Genomic DNA, 17,433 nt, shown 5'->3' on the forward strand with positions numbered 1-17,433 from the left:
GCAAGGCCAGGGATGGGACCCAAAACTTCATGGTTCCTAGTCGGATTCGTTAACCAGAGTCATGACTGGGACTCCACAGAAGTTTATTAATCTTTTAAGCATTTTATTTTAGCCTAAAACCATGTGCATTTTATTTTCCAATGGTTTGATTCAGGGTAAAGATTTGAGTATAAGTTTGCTGATTAAAATTCCCTATTGTTTTTCTTGCATAAATCACACTCAAAAGTGTTGTCTATGATTTCCTTTATATTTTCCTAAAAGGTAAATAAGAAATTTGACATCTGCAACATAATTGCAAAGGTCTTTTATTTATTTGTTATTTTTTTAAGATTTTTTAAAAAATCTATTTAATTAATTTATTTATTTATTTTTGGCTGTACCCGCGGCATGTGGAACTTCCTGGGCCAGGACTAAACCCATGCCACAGCAGCGACTTGAGCTGCTGCAGTGACAATGCAGGGCACTTAACCTATTGCACCATAAGGAAACTCCCTGAAAGGTCTTTTAGATTTTTTTTAAAGTCCTTGAAATCTTTTGCAGTCATCTCACTAACTCCTTAATTTTTTGTAACAGCTTTATTAAGATATAATTCATGTACCATAAAATTCACTCTGTACAATTCACCTCTGTACAATTTAGTGTTTTTTTTAATATAATCCAGTTACACACACACCTAATTTGACATTAAAGTTTCTAGCTATTTGCGTTTACCAATTTTTCCAAAGCAATGAGCATAGTTTTAATAAACAACTTTTTGCACTCAGTATTTGATTAAATTATGTAAATACAGTAATAGAAATCTGACACAAATAGGTTTGTGAGAAAACATAACTGACCTTTGGTAAGCATACTCAGTCATGGACATTGATGTCCTTGGATGTGCTAGTGTGTAAGTCTATAGGCACAGGTGTTACTAGGCAGTGCATAGTACAGAGAGAATGGAACTCTCCACTGAGTTTGGAGAATAAATTAAGTGGAAGCTGGTAAAGAGAGTTTCTACTGATCAAGCAAAACACTTTGGAAGTTCAAAAGAAGAAAGAATATCTTGTAGCTTCCTAGAAGAAGTGGCTTTGATGGGCCCATAAGAATGGATAAAAGATTTCTCTTTAGTGGAAAAAAATTGGGAAGAACACAATGAGCCTCTGTGTGGATCACCCAGCTTCAACAGTTATCAATACAAGGCCAATCTTTCTCATCTACTTCCCCCTTCGGAAAGATGGGTATAGTTTTGTTTTTGTTTTGTTTTGTTTCAGCATGGTTTGTGGTTTTTTTTGTGTGGGGGGGGTACAGTTGTTTTGTTTTAATCCCCCCCCTCCAATTGAAGTATAACCTACAGGAAAACACCAATCTTAGCAACACAGCTCAATGAAATTTTATATATGTATAAACCAGTGTAACTACTTTTTGCATCAATACAGGACATTCTGCCTCAATAAAGCTAGGGGAAAAAAGATAGTAGAACATTCCCAGCTTTTACTAGAAAGCTTCTTTATGTCCCTTCTGGTCAATGCTGCCCCACTCCACAAGATAACACTATTCAACAAGTATCATTTTAAATTTGTTTCACCTGTTCTTGAACTTCATATAAATGGAATGATATAGTCTGTACTCTGTTGTGTCCAGCTTCTTTAATCAATGTCATATCTATGAGATTTATTCATATGGTCTCAAGTAACAGTAGTGTGTTTTTTCTTGCTGTATAGTATTTCATTATGTGAATACTCTAGATTTTAATTCATTCTGCTGCTAATAGACATATGGTTTGTTTCTAGCTTCTCCTATGAAGTTTCTTGTGCATGCCTTTTGGTAGATATATGCACTCATTTCTGCTGAGTGTACTTACTGGAGTGGAATATCTGGGTTGCAGAGTAGGAATGTTTATCTTTAAGTACTGTAGATTTCCTAAAGTGTTTGTACCAATTTATACTTTCATCATCAAGGTAGAGCAGTTCTTTCAGTTACTTTGCATCCTTGCCAACATTTAGTATTGCCAGTCTTTATGCAGTCTAGAGGATGTGTAGTGGTATTGATTATTCCTTTTCCTTTTTTTTTTTTTTTGAAAATATTTACTTACTTGTTCATTTGTTTATCTGCACCTGTGGCATGAGGACATTCCTGGGCCAGGGATCAAACCTGCACCACAGCAACTATGCCACAGCAGTGACAAAGCTGGATCATTAACCTGCTGTATCACCAGGGAACTCCTGTTTGTTTTTTAAATCTGAAACTTATGTTTAGTATGAAAGCTCGTGAGGATGTACTTCAGTTAAAATTGGGTCATTGGAATGGGCCCTAACCCAGTATGACTGGTGTCCTTATATGAAGAGATTAGGGCACAAACACACAGAGAAAAGAACAGGTCAGGACACAGTAAGCAGGTGGCCCCTTGCAATCCAAGGAGAATCCTTAGAAGAAATCCAACCTGCTGACATTTTGATGTTGTTTAAGCCAATCAGTATGTAGGATTTTATTATGGAATTCCTAGCAAATTAATGTGTATGGTAAGTATATGTTTAATTTTATACAAAAATGTTTTCCAATGTGGTGTTAACATTTTGCACTCTCACCAGCAACGTATGAGAGTTTCAGTCACTCAGCATTCTTTTCAGCACTTGGTATTATCAGAATGTTTAATTTTAGCAATCTTGGTAGGTATGAAGTAAGATCTAATTATGTCTTTTTTGTCATTGTTGTTGTTGTTGTATGCTTTTTTAGGGCCATATCTGCAGCATATGCAAATTCCCAGGCTAGGGGTCAAATTGGAGCTGCAGCTGCTGGCCTATGCCACAGCCACAGCAACACGGGATCTGAGCCATGTCTGCAACCTACACCACAGCTCACAGCAAGCCAGATCCTTAACCCACTGAGGCCAGGGATTGAACCCACATCCTCATGGATAATAGGTTTGTAACCTGCTGAGCCATAATGGGAACTCCCTAATTACATTTTAACTTTGCAATTTCCTAATGACTTAGTAACATTGAATGTCTTTTTTTTTTTTTTTTTTTCCTGGCCACAACCATGGCATACAGAGGTTCCTGGGCCAGGGATTGAATCTAAACCATAACTGTGACCCATGTCACAGCTGCGGCAACACTGGATCCTTAACCCTCTGTTCTGGGCCAGGGATTGAACTGGTACTTCAGCAGTGACTGGAGCTGCTACGGTTGGATTCTTAACTCATTGTGCCACAGAGGGATCTCCACGTTGAACATCTTTAATTCTTATTTGCCACTCAATATAGCTTTAGTTTACAGTTTTCTGATAATTCGTCTTATTAGACATTTTTCTATGTGCTTACTGGCTATTTGGATAACCTCATTTGTAAAGTGCCTATTAAGGCATTTTGCCCATTAAAAATAGGATATCTGCCCTTTATTTTATTTTATTATTTGCCTTTTTATCTTTTTAGGCCACACCTGAAGCATATTGAGGTTCCCAGGCTAGGGGTCTAATCAGAGCAATAGCTGCTGGCCACAGCCACAGGCACAGCATTGCCAGATCCAAGCCGCATCTGTGACCTACACTACAGCTCATGGTAACACTGGATCCTTAACCCACTGAGCGAGGCCAGGGAATCGAACCCACAACCCAAAACCTAGTCGGATTCATTTCTGCTGTGCCATGACGGGATGTCTGCCTTTTAGAGTTGTAGGAGCTTTTACATATTTTGGAGACAATTACTTTGTTGAATATATGTCTTTTAAATATCTTCTCCCAACTCTACCTTGCATTTCACTCTCTTAATGGTGTTTCTGGTGAAAGGAAGTTCTTCATTTTAAAGAGGTGCAATTTTTAATCTTTTATGTTCATACATTTTTCTCTTAAGAAATGTTTGTCTACTTTAAGATTATGAAGATATTCTCCTATGTTTTCTTCTAAAAGCACATGAATAATTTTCATAGTTAGGGCTACAATCTGTTTGAAATCAAATTTTTTGTATGTGTACATAATGTAAGATAGGCATCACATTTTCCCTGACCAATTGATCCACCTTGTTTATCGAAAAGACATAAAGTGTAAAATTATTTATTAAAACATTAAAAAAAGTATTTAATATATTTTTATTGAATGAAAGTCTTTAAATTTAGAGTGCTTTACAGTTTTCAAGTTTCATAAGATGATTTTCTATGGTCCCATAATAACCTTTTTTTCCCTACTACCCCTATATTGCCTTTCACCTCTTCTCTCTCCCCATTTATAACCACTAGTTTGTTCTCTGTATCTGTGAATCTGCTTCTTTTTTGTTTTATTGATGAGTTTATTATATTTTTAAAATTCCATATATGTGACATCATACAATATTTGTCTTTTTCTCTCTGACTTACTTCACTTAGCATAATACCCTCCAAGTCCATGCATGTTGCTGCAAATGGCAAAGTTTCCAGAATGTGTAAAATTTAAACTATGGCTATTATGTGAGAAATGGAAGGCGATGGTATTCCAACATGAGAGAATGGAAGGCAGTGCCATATGAATAATATATTTTGGAATCAGTAAGTAGGATGTCAACATTTCACATTCATAAGTACTACCTATTAAAAATGTTAAGTCCTAAATATGCCTCTCTCTACCCCTCCTCATCCCAAAGTCATACCAGGTGGTCTGATGTGTGTAGTCCAAATAATTTGTGGACTACATTTTGAGAGATGCTGGTAAAGGCATGGCAGGCACTGTGTGTCTCTTTTTTTCAGGTCATGCTGATAGAATTACTTTAAAAACTTTGTGGACTTCCTGAGTGTCAATTTATTATCCATTCCATTACATAAAAGCCAGGCCCACAAATCTCTTTCAAATAAACTTTTCTTAACCTTGGACTCTCTGTGAAGCTGCTGTTGCACAATGGCCTTAGGTGTTTAGAAGCCCCACTACTTAAACAGAGAAAGTCTGCAGATAGACTCTTAAAAATCCTTAGAAGATCTCCTGTCTGTGAGGATCTATGGGACACTACCTCAAATCTCTCTGACTTCTCACTAAAGAATCTTGCTGTTCTTGCCTAGATTTGACTTCTGCTCTGAAGCCATTTGAAATTGCTTGCCACCTACAATAGACTCTTACAACTGATGGGACAAGATTAACTACCAAACTGATGAAAAGAAACTGGAAAAAAGTTGAGGAATCATTCAAACCTGATGCTTTGTGTGATGTTTTAGCTGTTGATTTGTACTTCCTTCAATCAAAACATTATTTTTTCTTTTTCAGAGATACCTGTTCTTTCTCTTTTCTCAATACTAAATAACTTTTGACAAAAGTATTCATGAAACTTTTCAGTGGAGTGTCAGTGCTTGGATCTGAGCTTTTCACTAGTCTAGCTATTATATTCTCTACTGTCAGGCTAGAAGCTGAAAGGAGTTTGTTGCTGTTGACCTTTATGCTCCTATAATTTGGTTTCTTTTTAATCTCCTGAACTGATGGGAATTCAGATCTCTCATGACAGTTGCATTGCACTCAGTAGAAGAAAATACAGTTATAAAAAATTAATTTTAAAGTCAAAGATGAAAAAAAAAGGTTTAAAAAATCCTTTTTTGGCCTTTAGTTGACAGTATAAATCTCCTTTCTCTTCTGGCACTTTCACAGGAGGTGGATTCTGATAAAACCTGACATGAGTTTCTAAGCATGATGAATATTTCTTGGTTAATATTTAAATTCACAACTCATTGTTTCTGCAAATCCTGCTCTTTATTTTCATCTTTGAAAAATTGGAAAAACTGATTCATAAGAACATAACACAAGACTAGTGATTTATTTACCCCATTATTTGGTTGAGAGTAGTACCAATGGAGGTTTTGTGGGAGGGTATTGTTTTACCTCAGTTGGTTCTGACCTGAAATGAAATAAATCTTAATCTTGAGTTCTACTCTGTGATTGGTGCTGTAAGTCAAGTTCATCTGCAAACAGATCTTTTGACAATCGCTGGTGTCATTACCCAGACACAATAGAAAATGAGACTGATGTTCAATACTTAGAAGAACAGGGTCCCTACCAACAAACCCCCATTGAGTAGTGATTTCTGATGAGATACTAAAGAACACTGGTCTTTTTCTAGGTTTGGAAAATCAGAGCTCACAATCATATGAGCAAAAAATGAATCACCCACTGGATTAAATGTGTAAGTAAAAATTTTGTTCAGTTAAGGAAAATGAATGCTTGGTGAGCATGACAAATCATAAACAAAAACAAAAATAATGAAGTTTAAATAAAAGAGCATTGCAATTAAATGATATATATGGGTTGGATTAGATGATTTCTATGATCTCTTGTAGATCTAACATAAAATTTCCACAGTGCTAGGAAAATTATATTAATGAGAAGTCACAAAAAGAGATAAAAGATCATAGCACCCATTCATGTCTGGGAAAATACGAGTAAAGAGTATACATGGGGATGACATCCAGCGTTTTCCCTTCAACTTGCCAAGAAAGCATAACTGTCCCCAAAGGCATGTAAAGCATTGAAGAGAATGTTTGTGAGGAGAAGCGATAGAATGAAGGGACAAGCCAATGTCATTGTCAAACATTTGTCCCTGGGGTGCAAAACAAATTTGGGTGTCATCAGGCTATATTTTGGGAGGGCAGGGAAGGATTTAACCTAACATAAATAAGATCTGTTCTAGAGCAAATTTGATGAATGCTTTCAGTGTCTCAGAGAACTTAATTAAGGTGACCAGCTGTCCTAGTTTGCTTGGGACTTGGGGTTTCGTAGGATGCAAGACTTTGAGTGATAAAACTAGGAAAAGCTTAGGCAAATTGGTACAAGTTGGTCACCCTAGTTAGGAAAGAACCAAAAGTCAGATCCCCACTGGTAGTAGAGATCCATTACCCAAGTCAATAGAATATATCCCTCTTCTTGTCTGGCTTGAGAAAACACAAAACAGCCAGTTGGAAGCCTCAAATTTCAGATCTCAGTTCAAATAGAACCATATTGTGTCTCCTGGTAGAAGCCTTCATCTCTTGGGAATTAAGATCACTAAAGCCATAGAGATCAGGCAAAATTTTTAGAAGCAGATGATGAGGTAGAATAATGAGAAGAGCTACTTTTACTTCCTCCTCTAGGTTTCTGTACCTATAAACTCTGTCTGTGGAGTTAAAAAAAAAAAAAAGAGCCATATTTATTGGTAGTTGATGCAGAATATATACTGCTTCTTGTAGAAGAGCAGCTTAATGTTGCAAGGTATTGCTCCTGTCTCTCATTTGCTACCAAAACTGGGTCTTTGATAGCCATTTCAATATAATGTCAGCTACTTCTAGTGAATCCATTGCCTCAATTTTTTTTCTGTGAAATGAGTTTCTTTGTCAGAACAGTGTTGTGTGGGATTCTGATACAGTGAATAGGCATTCAGCAAGTACACAGATGGTGGTGATGGCAGAAGCTTTGCATGCAGGGAGAGAAAATCCATATCTAGAAGGAGTGTCTATTCTGGGAGGACCAATCACTACTCCCTTTGTGATAGAAGGTGTTTAATAAAATCAACCTGGCATCTGATGACTGCTGTTCCCCCCAAGCTTTGGTGCTATACATGTGTTCAGTGTAGGCTTCTGCTGTTGGTAGTCTGAGCACTTAGCAGTGGTGGTAGAGTGATTAATCCTGGTGAGAAGTCCATGTGCTTGAACCCTTGCATAACCTCCATCTCTTCTCCGATGACCATTTTACTTATGAATTCATTGAACAAATTGTAGGTTGGCTGAGGAAATATATTGGTATACCCATAGTGGCCCATCTTGCCTACCTAATTTTAGATAACTGCATTCTTTTGCCCTAGATAAGCATTCCTATAAAAAAGAAGTAAATTCTTAAATTCTATATCCATTATTAAGTGAGCATATCCATATGCCTCTTCCCCAAACCTCCTTATCAGTTCTCTAATCTTATACTTTCTAAATCCTCGATCCCCATCCCATGAATTTGTATAGGCATGAATATATGGCCATCTCTCCTTCCAGGAAAAGTGCATACGAGATGTATGGCTTAACTATCTGCCCACTGGGAAAATTTATCCTCCCCGTAGTTCTCCAGGGCCAGCCTAAATGGGGTTGTAATTCTGTAGCAGTTTACTTTCATCTGGTACCCACATGTTGTGTAGATGCATCTCTAAACCAGGCTCAAAATTTTCTTTCCTTGATCAAGTAGAATTTCTTAAGAGACCATAGATATAAATGAAGGAGAGGTGGTGCTGGAGTCTATGGTGTGGGAGTCTTAGCCACTTATATATGTAACTCATTTGTGTCTTCAGAACCTGTTTAAGCTAGATCTTGCACAAACAATGTCTTTTTGATGATGAACATCCTTTCCTATCACCCAAATGTATGTTTGATAGGTCAGATTACATCCAATTCATAATGGGCAGTTCAGGCCACCTGGATGGTTCGTGTCCTTTGGTCAAGTACTTGAACTTAATTGGAAGACAATGGCCAGTATATCCCCAAACCAAAAAATCTGCATTATGTCTTTTTTTTTTTTTTAACCAGGCTAGGGTCTAATCTGTGCTATAGCTGCCAGCCTACACCACAGCCACGGTAGCGCTATATCTGAGCCGCGTCTGCAAGCTATACCACAGCTCACGGCAACGCCAGATCCTTAACTCACTGAGCGAGGCCAGGGATCGAACCTGCAACCTCATTGTTCCTAGTCAGATTCGTTTTCTCTGTGCCACAACAGGAACTCCAAAATCTGCATTATGATTCTCTTATTGAGACTTGCCAATGGTTTTATACAGTATTCTCATCTTCATTGCTGGATCTGCTGGATTTGCTGCAATTGATGACAGTGCACACAAGCCCTAGACCTGCTATAGAGTTCGTTCTTGATCTTGGCCCTACACAAAATTAGTGGCTTACTGGTTGTCCAGTAAATGAGTTAGAGTAGCAGACCCAAATACAGTATATGTTGCCTCCAGAAGATACAGTGATGGTTAATCTTATGTGTCAACTTAACTAGGCCATAGTACCCAGATATTTGGTCAAATGTTAATCTAGATATTTCTGTGAAAGTACTTTTTAGATGAAATTAACATTTTAATTGGCTGACTTTGGGTAAAGCAGATTACTATCCATGATGTGGGTGAACCTCATTCAATCAGTTGATGGGCTTATAAGACTAAATCTGACCTCCCCCGAGGAAGAAGGAAGTCTGCCAGCAGACTTCCTTGGGATTTGAACTGTAATGTTCACTCTTCCCTTAAGACTTTTCCTCAGTGGTAGGGGTTGCAAAAATGCAGCCCCTTGGTCTTCACTTGGGAATACAGATTTTAAGACCAGGAAGGGACTGCAAAGTCAGAAAATAAAGGGATGAGACTGGAACCCCAAGGAACATCAACACAAAAGTGATAGAGAAATGAAACTCTGAGAAGGAGCTTCAAGGCGGTTACAAAGAAGGAGAAGAGCCATGTGGGTGAGGTCACAGAGGTCAAGGAAAAGGGAAGCCTTGCAAGAAGTAATCAGAGAGGAGGTAGCATAGGGAGATCATTGGTGACTTCTATGAAAAGTGTTTTAGAATCCAGTTGTGGGTGCAGAAGTGGGTTATCAGAATAAAAGGAGTGAGGGAATGGGTAGTGAGAATACGGTAAGTTGCATCTTTTTTTATATTCGGCTGTGCCCATAGCATGTGGAAGTTCTGAGCCAGGGACCAAAACTGTACTATGACCCAAGCGGCTGCAATGACAACGCCAGACTCTTAACCTGCTGCACCACAAGAGAACTCCAAGTAAGTTGCATCTCAGTCAAACCACTGATCAATCAAAGACCTGGCTTTGTAAGGGGATGGGAAGGTCTGAAGTTTGAAGGAACTACTATCTTCCTCATTTAAGTGGAGAGATCTCAATGCACTAATGGTTGATGGAGAGGGAAAGTTTGAAGATTTAGACAGAAAGGGCATTGCTGATGGACTAAGGTCCCTGAGGAGGCCCAGAGGGCTGACATCCAGAGCTCTATGTCATGACAATCTGCATCCAGAGGAATTATTCTACAGCCTTCACACAACAGTGATTTGTAATGGAGCTTGCAGTCTGTTTACCTTTTCTCATAAATATAAAGTTTCCAAAACAATATATGGAAGTACCAAAAGATAGCTTTTAAAAATCGTTGACCCCTGAATCAAAGGAAATTGGTAAATTGGAGATGGTGGTCAGAAATTAATGGAACAAAGCCTAGGGAAAGGTTAATTATAGGGTTCTCATTCTATGGGGAGGAAAAACACTGGGCAATGACTGGCTGGGGTCTAAGACTTGTCATGAGGAGCTGGATATGACCAAGCAAATAGAAGCATGGTTTATCCCTTCAAATAATTTTTTCTGTCTCTTTCTCTCTCTCTTCTCTTCTGGCACCCCTATAATACAGATGTTGGTGTGTTTAACACTGTCCCAGAGTTCTCTTAGACTGTCTACATTTCTTTTCAAACTTTTTTCTCTTTTCTGTTCTGCATCAGTGATTTCCACTAGTCTGTCCTCCACCTCGCTTCTTATTTATTCTTCTGCCTCCTGTATTCTGCTGTTGGTTGCTTCTAGTTAGCTTTTTATTTGTTATTGTATTTTGCATTTCTGCTTAAGTTTTAACTCTTGTATTTCTTTGCTCACTGTTTCCTGTAAATTATCAATCTTTGCCTCCAATTTATTTCTAATGTCTTGCATCATCTTCGCTATCATCAGTCTAAAGTCTTTTTCCTGGAGGCTGATAATCTCCAGATCACTTAGCTGTTTTTCTGGGGTTTTTTCCTTGCTCCCTTATCTGAGTTACAGTTCTCTGCCTTTTCATTTTTATAGGTTTTTGGTGTGGTCTCCTTTTTGAAGACAATAGAGTTGTAGCCTCTCTTACTTCTGGTGTCTGCCCCCTTTGTGGCTGAAGTTGGCATGGGGGCCTTGCTGCAGGCTTCCTGATGGGAGGGACTGGTGCCAGCAGGTGGTGGGTAGTGAGGCTGATTCGAATCCCTCTGGTGGGCCGGGCTTTGCATAAGATTAGAGGCAGCTGTGTGCCTGGGGGGTCTTTCGGCAGTCTGTTTACTGATGGGTGGGGGCTGTGATCCTCCCTGGATTATTGTTTGGCCCGGCGCTTCTCAGCATTGATGGATGGGACCAGATTTTCCCAAAATGGCCACCTCTAGAGGAACACATGCTGATGAATATTCCTGAGACCTTTGCCTCCAATGTCCTCCCCCCACAATGAGCCACAGTCAACCCCTCCTTTCCCAGGAGATCCTCCAATAACTGCAGTTAGGTCTGACCCAGATACCTATGGAGTCTCTGCTTTGCCCTGGGACCCAGTGCACATGAAAGCCTGTGTTCACCTTTCAAGAATGGGGTCTCCATTTCCCCCAGTCCTGTGGAGCTCCTGCACACAAGCCCCACTGACCTTCAATGCTAGATGCTCCGGGGGCTCTTTCTCCCGATGCCAGATTCCTGGGTGTGGGGACCTGACATGGGGTTCAGAACTCTCACTCCTGTAGGTGAGTCTCTATGATACAGTTACTTTCCAGTCTGTGGACTGCCCACCCAGCAGGTATGGGGTTGCTTATATTGTGTAATCGCCCCTTCTACCTCTTGATGTGGTCTCTTCTTTGTTTTCTGGAGTAGGATATTTTTTTTGAAGGTTTCCAGTCCATTTGGTTGAAGGTTGTTCAGCATTTCGTTGTAATTTTGCTGTTTTTATGAGAGAAGGTAAGCTCCAGTCATCCTGTCTCAGAAGCATGGTTTAAAAATCAGGCACCGTTCTTGAGGACACACAATTTTAAACTCATGTTTTATAGTCAAACACCTAACATGATGCTGTGCATATTGCAAACACTGCTGACATGGTTTGATTTGTTGCTACTCATCTGCCCTCACTAGGTCATACTTTTAAGAATTATTTGGGCAGGAGTGGTGATGGTTTATGCTGAAATATCCACGTTCTCTTGCCTGTTTCTTCTGGCCAAGGTTAATTTGTGCAACTTGGCTAGTTAGGGTAAAGCTTATACAGGCAGTAGTGGTAAAAGACAGTGACTTTTTTTTCTTTATGTGCTGCTAAGCAACCTGCATGCTGACCACATTGGTTTTTTTTTTTGTTTGTTTGTTTGTTTTCAGTTTTTTTTTTTGGCTATGCCCCCAGAATAAAGAAGTTCCCAGGCCATGGATTGAACCTGCACCACAGCAGTGACCTCAAACCATGGCAGTGACAAGGCCAGATCCTTTAACTGCTAGGCCACCAGGGAACTCCTGGCTACATTTTTTATTTAGACCTCATTGAATAGCTAATACCAATCAATTGATCTAATTTACTAAGCAAATAAAACTTGTCATGTGAGGACTAGAGAACTATAAATTAATCTTATATTACCTCATACCTTATTTAGGTCTCTTATTGGTAAAAGCATAGCATCCACTCTTCAAGAGTACTGTGAAACTGTTGAGAGGACCCCAAAAAGAGGAGATAACTGGGAAGACCTGGGAGTAACGATTAGAGATAGACTGCAAGGGTTATTTTCATGAATTCTTCAAGCATTTACAAGTAAAGGAGGTTTTCGCAAAGGATACAAAAAGCTTAAAACCACATGGATTTTTGTCCTTACATTTTTCTGTTTTCTGAAAATTTTCTACAAATAACATATGTTCCTTTTGGATTTTTTTTCCCCAGTATTTTATTGTGAAAAATTTGAAACATACAGAAAGTCGAACAACAGTGCAATGTATACCAGTACACCTACGTTTTAGACTCAACGGTCTTCGTGTGTTTTTTTGTCTTTTTTTAGGTCCGCACCTGGGACATATGGAGGTTTCCAGGCTAGGGGTCTAATTGGAGCTGTAGCTGCTGGCCTATACCACAGCCAAAACAACAGAGGAGCCGAGCTGCATCTGTGACCTACACCACAGCTCACAGCAACACCAGATCCTTAACCAACTGAGTGAGGCCAGGGATCAAACCTGCAAAAGAAAAAATGTTAACATAGTTCCCATCGTGGCTCAGTGGTTAACAAATCTGACTAGAAACCATGAGGTTGTGGGTTCGATCCCTCACCTTGCTCAGTGGGTTAAGGATCTGACCTTGCTGTGAGCTGTGGTGTAGGTTGAAGACGCAGCTTGGATCTGGCATTGCTGTGTCTATGGCGCAGGCCAGCGGCTACAGCTCCGATTGGACCCCTAGCCTGGGAACCTCCATATGTCGAGGGAGCGGCCCTAGAAAAGGCAAAAAGACAAAACAAAAAAAACCAAAAAAGACAAAAAACAAAAAACCCCCCTGCATCCTCATGGATGCTAGTCAGATTCGTTTCTGCTGACCCTCAACAGCAACGCCTCAACAGTGGCTGGCATTTTTCCATACTGTCTTTATCTACATATATTTTTGCTGAATCATTTAAAAGTATGTTATAGACATCATGATTTTTACTCCAATAACTTCAACATGTGTTTCTGAAAAATAGTTATTTTATATAATTACATATTGCAACTGTATCTATTATTATACCTTCAAAAATTAACAGTTCTCTAATATATCCAATGCTCAGTACATATTCAAATAACCACAATTTGTACTCAAAATATCTTTTTTTTTTTTTTTTTTTTTGTCTTTTTTGCCATTTCTTGGGCCACTCCTGCGGCATAGGGAGGTTCCCAGGCTAGGGGTCAAATTGAAGCTATAGCCACTGGCCTATGCCAGAGCCACAGCAACGTGGGATCCAAGCCACGTCTGTGACCCACACCACAGCTCACGGCAACACCAGATCCTTAACCCACTGAGCAGGGCCAGGGATTGGACCCGAAACTTCATGGTTCCTAGTCGGATTTGTTAACTACTGAGCAACAACAGGAACTCCTCAAAATATTTTTTATAACTTTTTTTTTGCATGAAAACCCAACTTACCACATTTGTTTGTTTTGTCTTTTTAAATATATAATAGTCTTTCCACTTCATGAGTTAATCGTTTTTGTTGTTGTTGTTGTTGTTGTTGTTGTTGTTGTTGTTGCTATTTCTTGGGCCGCTCCCGCGGCATATGGAGGTTCCCAGGCTAGGGGTTGAATCGGAGCTGTAGCCACCGGCCTACACCAGAGCCACAGCAACGCGGGATCCGAGTCGCGTCTGCAACCTACACCACAGCTCACGGCAATGCCGGATCATTAACCCACTGAGCAAGGGCAGGGACCGAACCCGCAACCTCATGGTTCCTAGTCGGATTCGTTAACCACTGCGCCACGACGGGAACTCCTTTCTCTTTTTTTTTTTTTTTTTTTTTTTTTATGAGTTAATCTTAAAGTCAGAAAACATATGTTAATAAGTAGGATATTGTTTTTAAAATTTTTGCATACATTACTTGGCATTTACAGTTATGGTTAAAATAAAAAATATGCATAGATTAAAAAAATGGAAGAAATTTAAAAATGTTACTTGTGATTATCTATGGATGTTTAAAAAATACTACCTATCAAGTGTTTTTAAACGATGAATTTGCAATTAAAAATGTGTCCAAGATGGATTTCCCATCATGGCACAGTGGAAACAAATCTAACTAGGAACCATGATCCCTGGCCTCGCTAGAGCAGGTTAAGGATCTGGCATTGCGGTGAGCTGTGGTGTAGGTCATAGACATGGCTCGGATCCCTTGTTGCTGTGGCTGTGGTGTGGGCCAGCAGCCGTAGCTCTGATTTGAACCCTAGCCTGGGAACCTCCATTTGCTGCAAATGTGGCCCTAAAAAGCAAAAAAAAAAAAAAAAAAAAAAAAAAAAGTGTCCAAGATTGAGTTTAGAACATAGAAGAATTACACAACAGTGAGGTCAGTAAAATCATTAAACATCAAAGTAGCTGTTTGAGGAAGGATTCTGAATTATGTGTAAAGTTTTTGGATAAGGATGATTTCTACTTGTCTGGTGGGGGAAAGGGTGATTTCGCTTGAGGTGAGAGGAAAGATGTCAACTGCTTTTATGATATATAAACAGGTTGTAAACTAGCTTGTTGGAATGGGGGAGAGGCCGACTAGTATAGTAGCTTTGATTTTGGAATTTCAAACTCAGCTTTGCCACTTACTAGCCATTTGGCCTAGACAAGTTACCTGACTTTTTAAGCCTAATTCCTCGACTGTAAAATGAACATAATTACATTCTACTTGATGATTGCTGTTAGAATTATCAATCACATATAGTACATGAAAAGTAGCTAATGTGGTAGTTTTTAATTCAGTAAAATTAAAGCAAGGTTAAACAATGTCTTATGTAATATCTACACTGAATAAGAACATGTAATATGGTGGTTCATCTGTAATAAAATAGTTGTATACGATTTTACTGTTTAAAAATGTTTTAAAATACATGATCTGATTATTTTTTAACCCTTCAGGCTAAGTGCTCTTATCCTCAGTTAATCAAAGAGGAACATAAAAGCCTGAGAATGAAGTGACTTGTTAAAAGTCACACAGCTAGAAGGGAGCAAAGCTTGGGAGCACATACAGGTTCTGTGATTGCAGATTCAATATTTAACACAAATTCTTAAAAAGAAGTAGATGAAATCATGAAATCAAGGAGTTCCCATCGTGGCTCAGTGGTTAACAATCCGACTAGGAACCATGAGGTTGCAAGTTGGATCCCTGGCCTTGCTCAGTGGGTTAAGGATCCGGCGTTTCTGTGAGCTGTGGTGTAGGTCGCAGATGCGGCTCGGATCCCGCGAAGCTGTGGCTCTGGCGTAGGTTGGTGGCTACAGTTCTGGTTAGACCCCTAGCCTGGGAACCTCCATATGCTGCGGGAGCGGCCCAAGAAATGGCAAAAAGACAAAAAGACAAAAAAAAAAAAAAAAAAAAAAAAAAAGAAAGAAAAGAAAGAAATCATGGAATCAAGAATCAAACAGACTTTAAAGATGATTTCTTCCAATTGCTAGGGGTACTTGGGCAAAATATCCATTTTTCAATACTGTATTATTTTGGTTAGAAGAGTTCACATGATTCTGGGTTTGGCAGCCAATTTAATACTGTTGATTTAATTTAGTGTTATATATCTGTTCATTATTTATGCTAATGACAAAAAAGGTATTATGAGCAAGGGAATCCCATACATAAATGAAAACTCATATTTTAATTGTTTGCATATCTGAAAGTTTATGGTTTGGGAGTCAACACTTTGCAGTGGCACATGCATGGGAATTGGAATCAAACAGATCTGAGTTCAAGTGCTGGTTTTTGAGGTGTGTCCTTGAGATAGTTGTTCAGTGTAACTCTAGTGCTATAGGGTTGTTTAGATGATTGTGCTAATGTATTTTAAACATCTGCACAGGGCATATGCAGAATAAGTACTGGTTCCTCTTTCCTTATTTAATCTACCGGTTTCCAATCACTGGCAGCCTTTGAAGATAGGAGACATGAAGATGCCTTCAGTAATGTTAAATCATGCTACAAAATAGCTTTTTATCTCCCTACTCACTCCTGCCCAAATTTCCCTTGAAAGGACCCAGTGATGTCTTGGGATTGTATAGACAAAATGGAAACTCCCTTCTGCTTAAATGAGACTCTAAGATTTCTTGCAGCTATTTAGAAGAAAGATGTGGAGTTTCTGTCATGGGGCAGAGGAAACGAATCTGACTAGGAACCATGAGGTTGCAGGTTCGATCCCTGGTCCCCCTTAGTGGGTTAAGGATCCGGTATTGATGTGAGCTGTGGTGTAGGTCACAAATGTGGCTCCGATCTGGCATTGCCGTGGCTCTGGCATAGGCTGGTGGCTGTAGCTCTGATTAGACCCCTAGCCTGGGAACCTCTATATGCTGAGGGTACAGCCCTAGAGAAGAAAAAATAAATAAATAAATAAATAAAGATGTGCCACTTTTGTATCACTGCATAAAAAAATCCAAAAATCATAAAAATTATATGGGGTCATAAATTCAAGAAGGGCTTGTCTGGGTGGTTCTTTTGCTCCGCATAGTACTGGCTGGGATCACTTGGTGGTATTTAACTTGTGGCATGGATGGTCTGGGGTTCTAGAAGTCTTCATTCATACGTCTGGCACCTCAGTGGGGACAGTTGGAAGGCTAGGCTGAGCTGGTTCTCTCTTCCTCTTTATGTAATCTCAAGGCCTCTCCACATGGTTTTTCCAACAAGGTAGCTGGACTTTTATATATATATAAAATGATTCTTATTTTTTCCCATTATAGTTGGTTTACAGTATTCTGTCAGTTTTCTACTGTACAGCATGGTGACCCAGTTACACATACATGTATATGATACTGGAAAGATGATACCGGAATCCAGGTTCTTGTTCACGGTGGAATGAACTCCAAGAACACACAGGCAACAAGCAAGCAAAGTCTTTATTAAAGGAAAGCAGATAGCTCCCAGGGTTGCTGGGAGGTGGGAGGAGAGCCCCTTTCTCTATTGTCCTATAGGGGTTTTTATTCCTTAAAGTTGGAGCAGGGGGTACCAACGTGGGGTCCAGAAAGATGTGGTCTTCTCCCATTGGCCTTGCTCAGTTACCTATATCAGTCCTTGTCCCATAGGGTC

This window comes from Sus scrofa, chromosome 1, assembly GCF_000003025.6.
Source record: "Sus scrofa isolate TJ Tabasco breed Duroc chromosome 1, Sscrofa11.1, whole genome shotgun sequence".
In the NCBI taxonomy this organism is placed as follows: Eukaryota; Metazoa; Chordata; class Mammalia; order Artiodactyla; family Suidae; genus Sus; species Sus scrofa.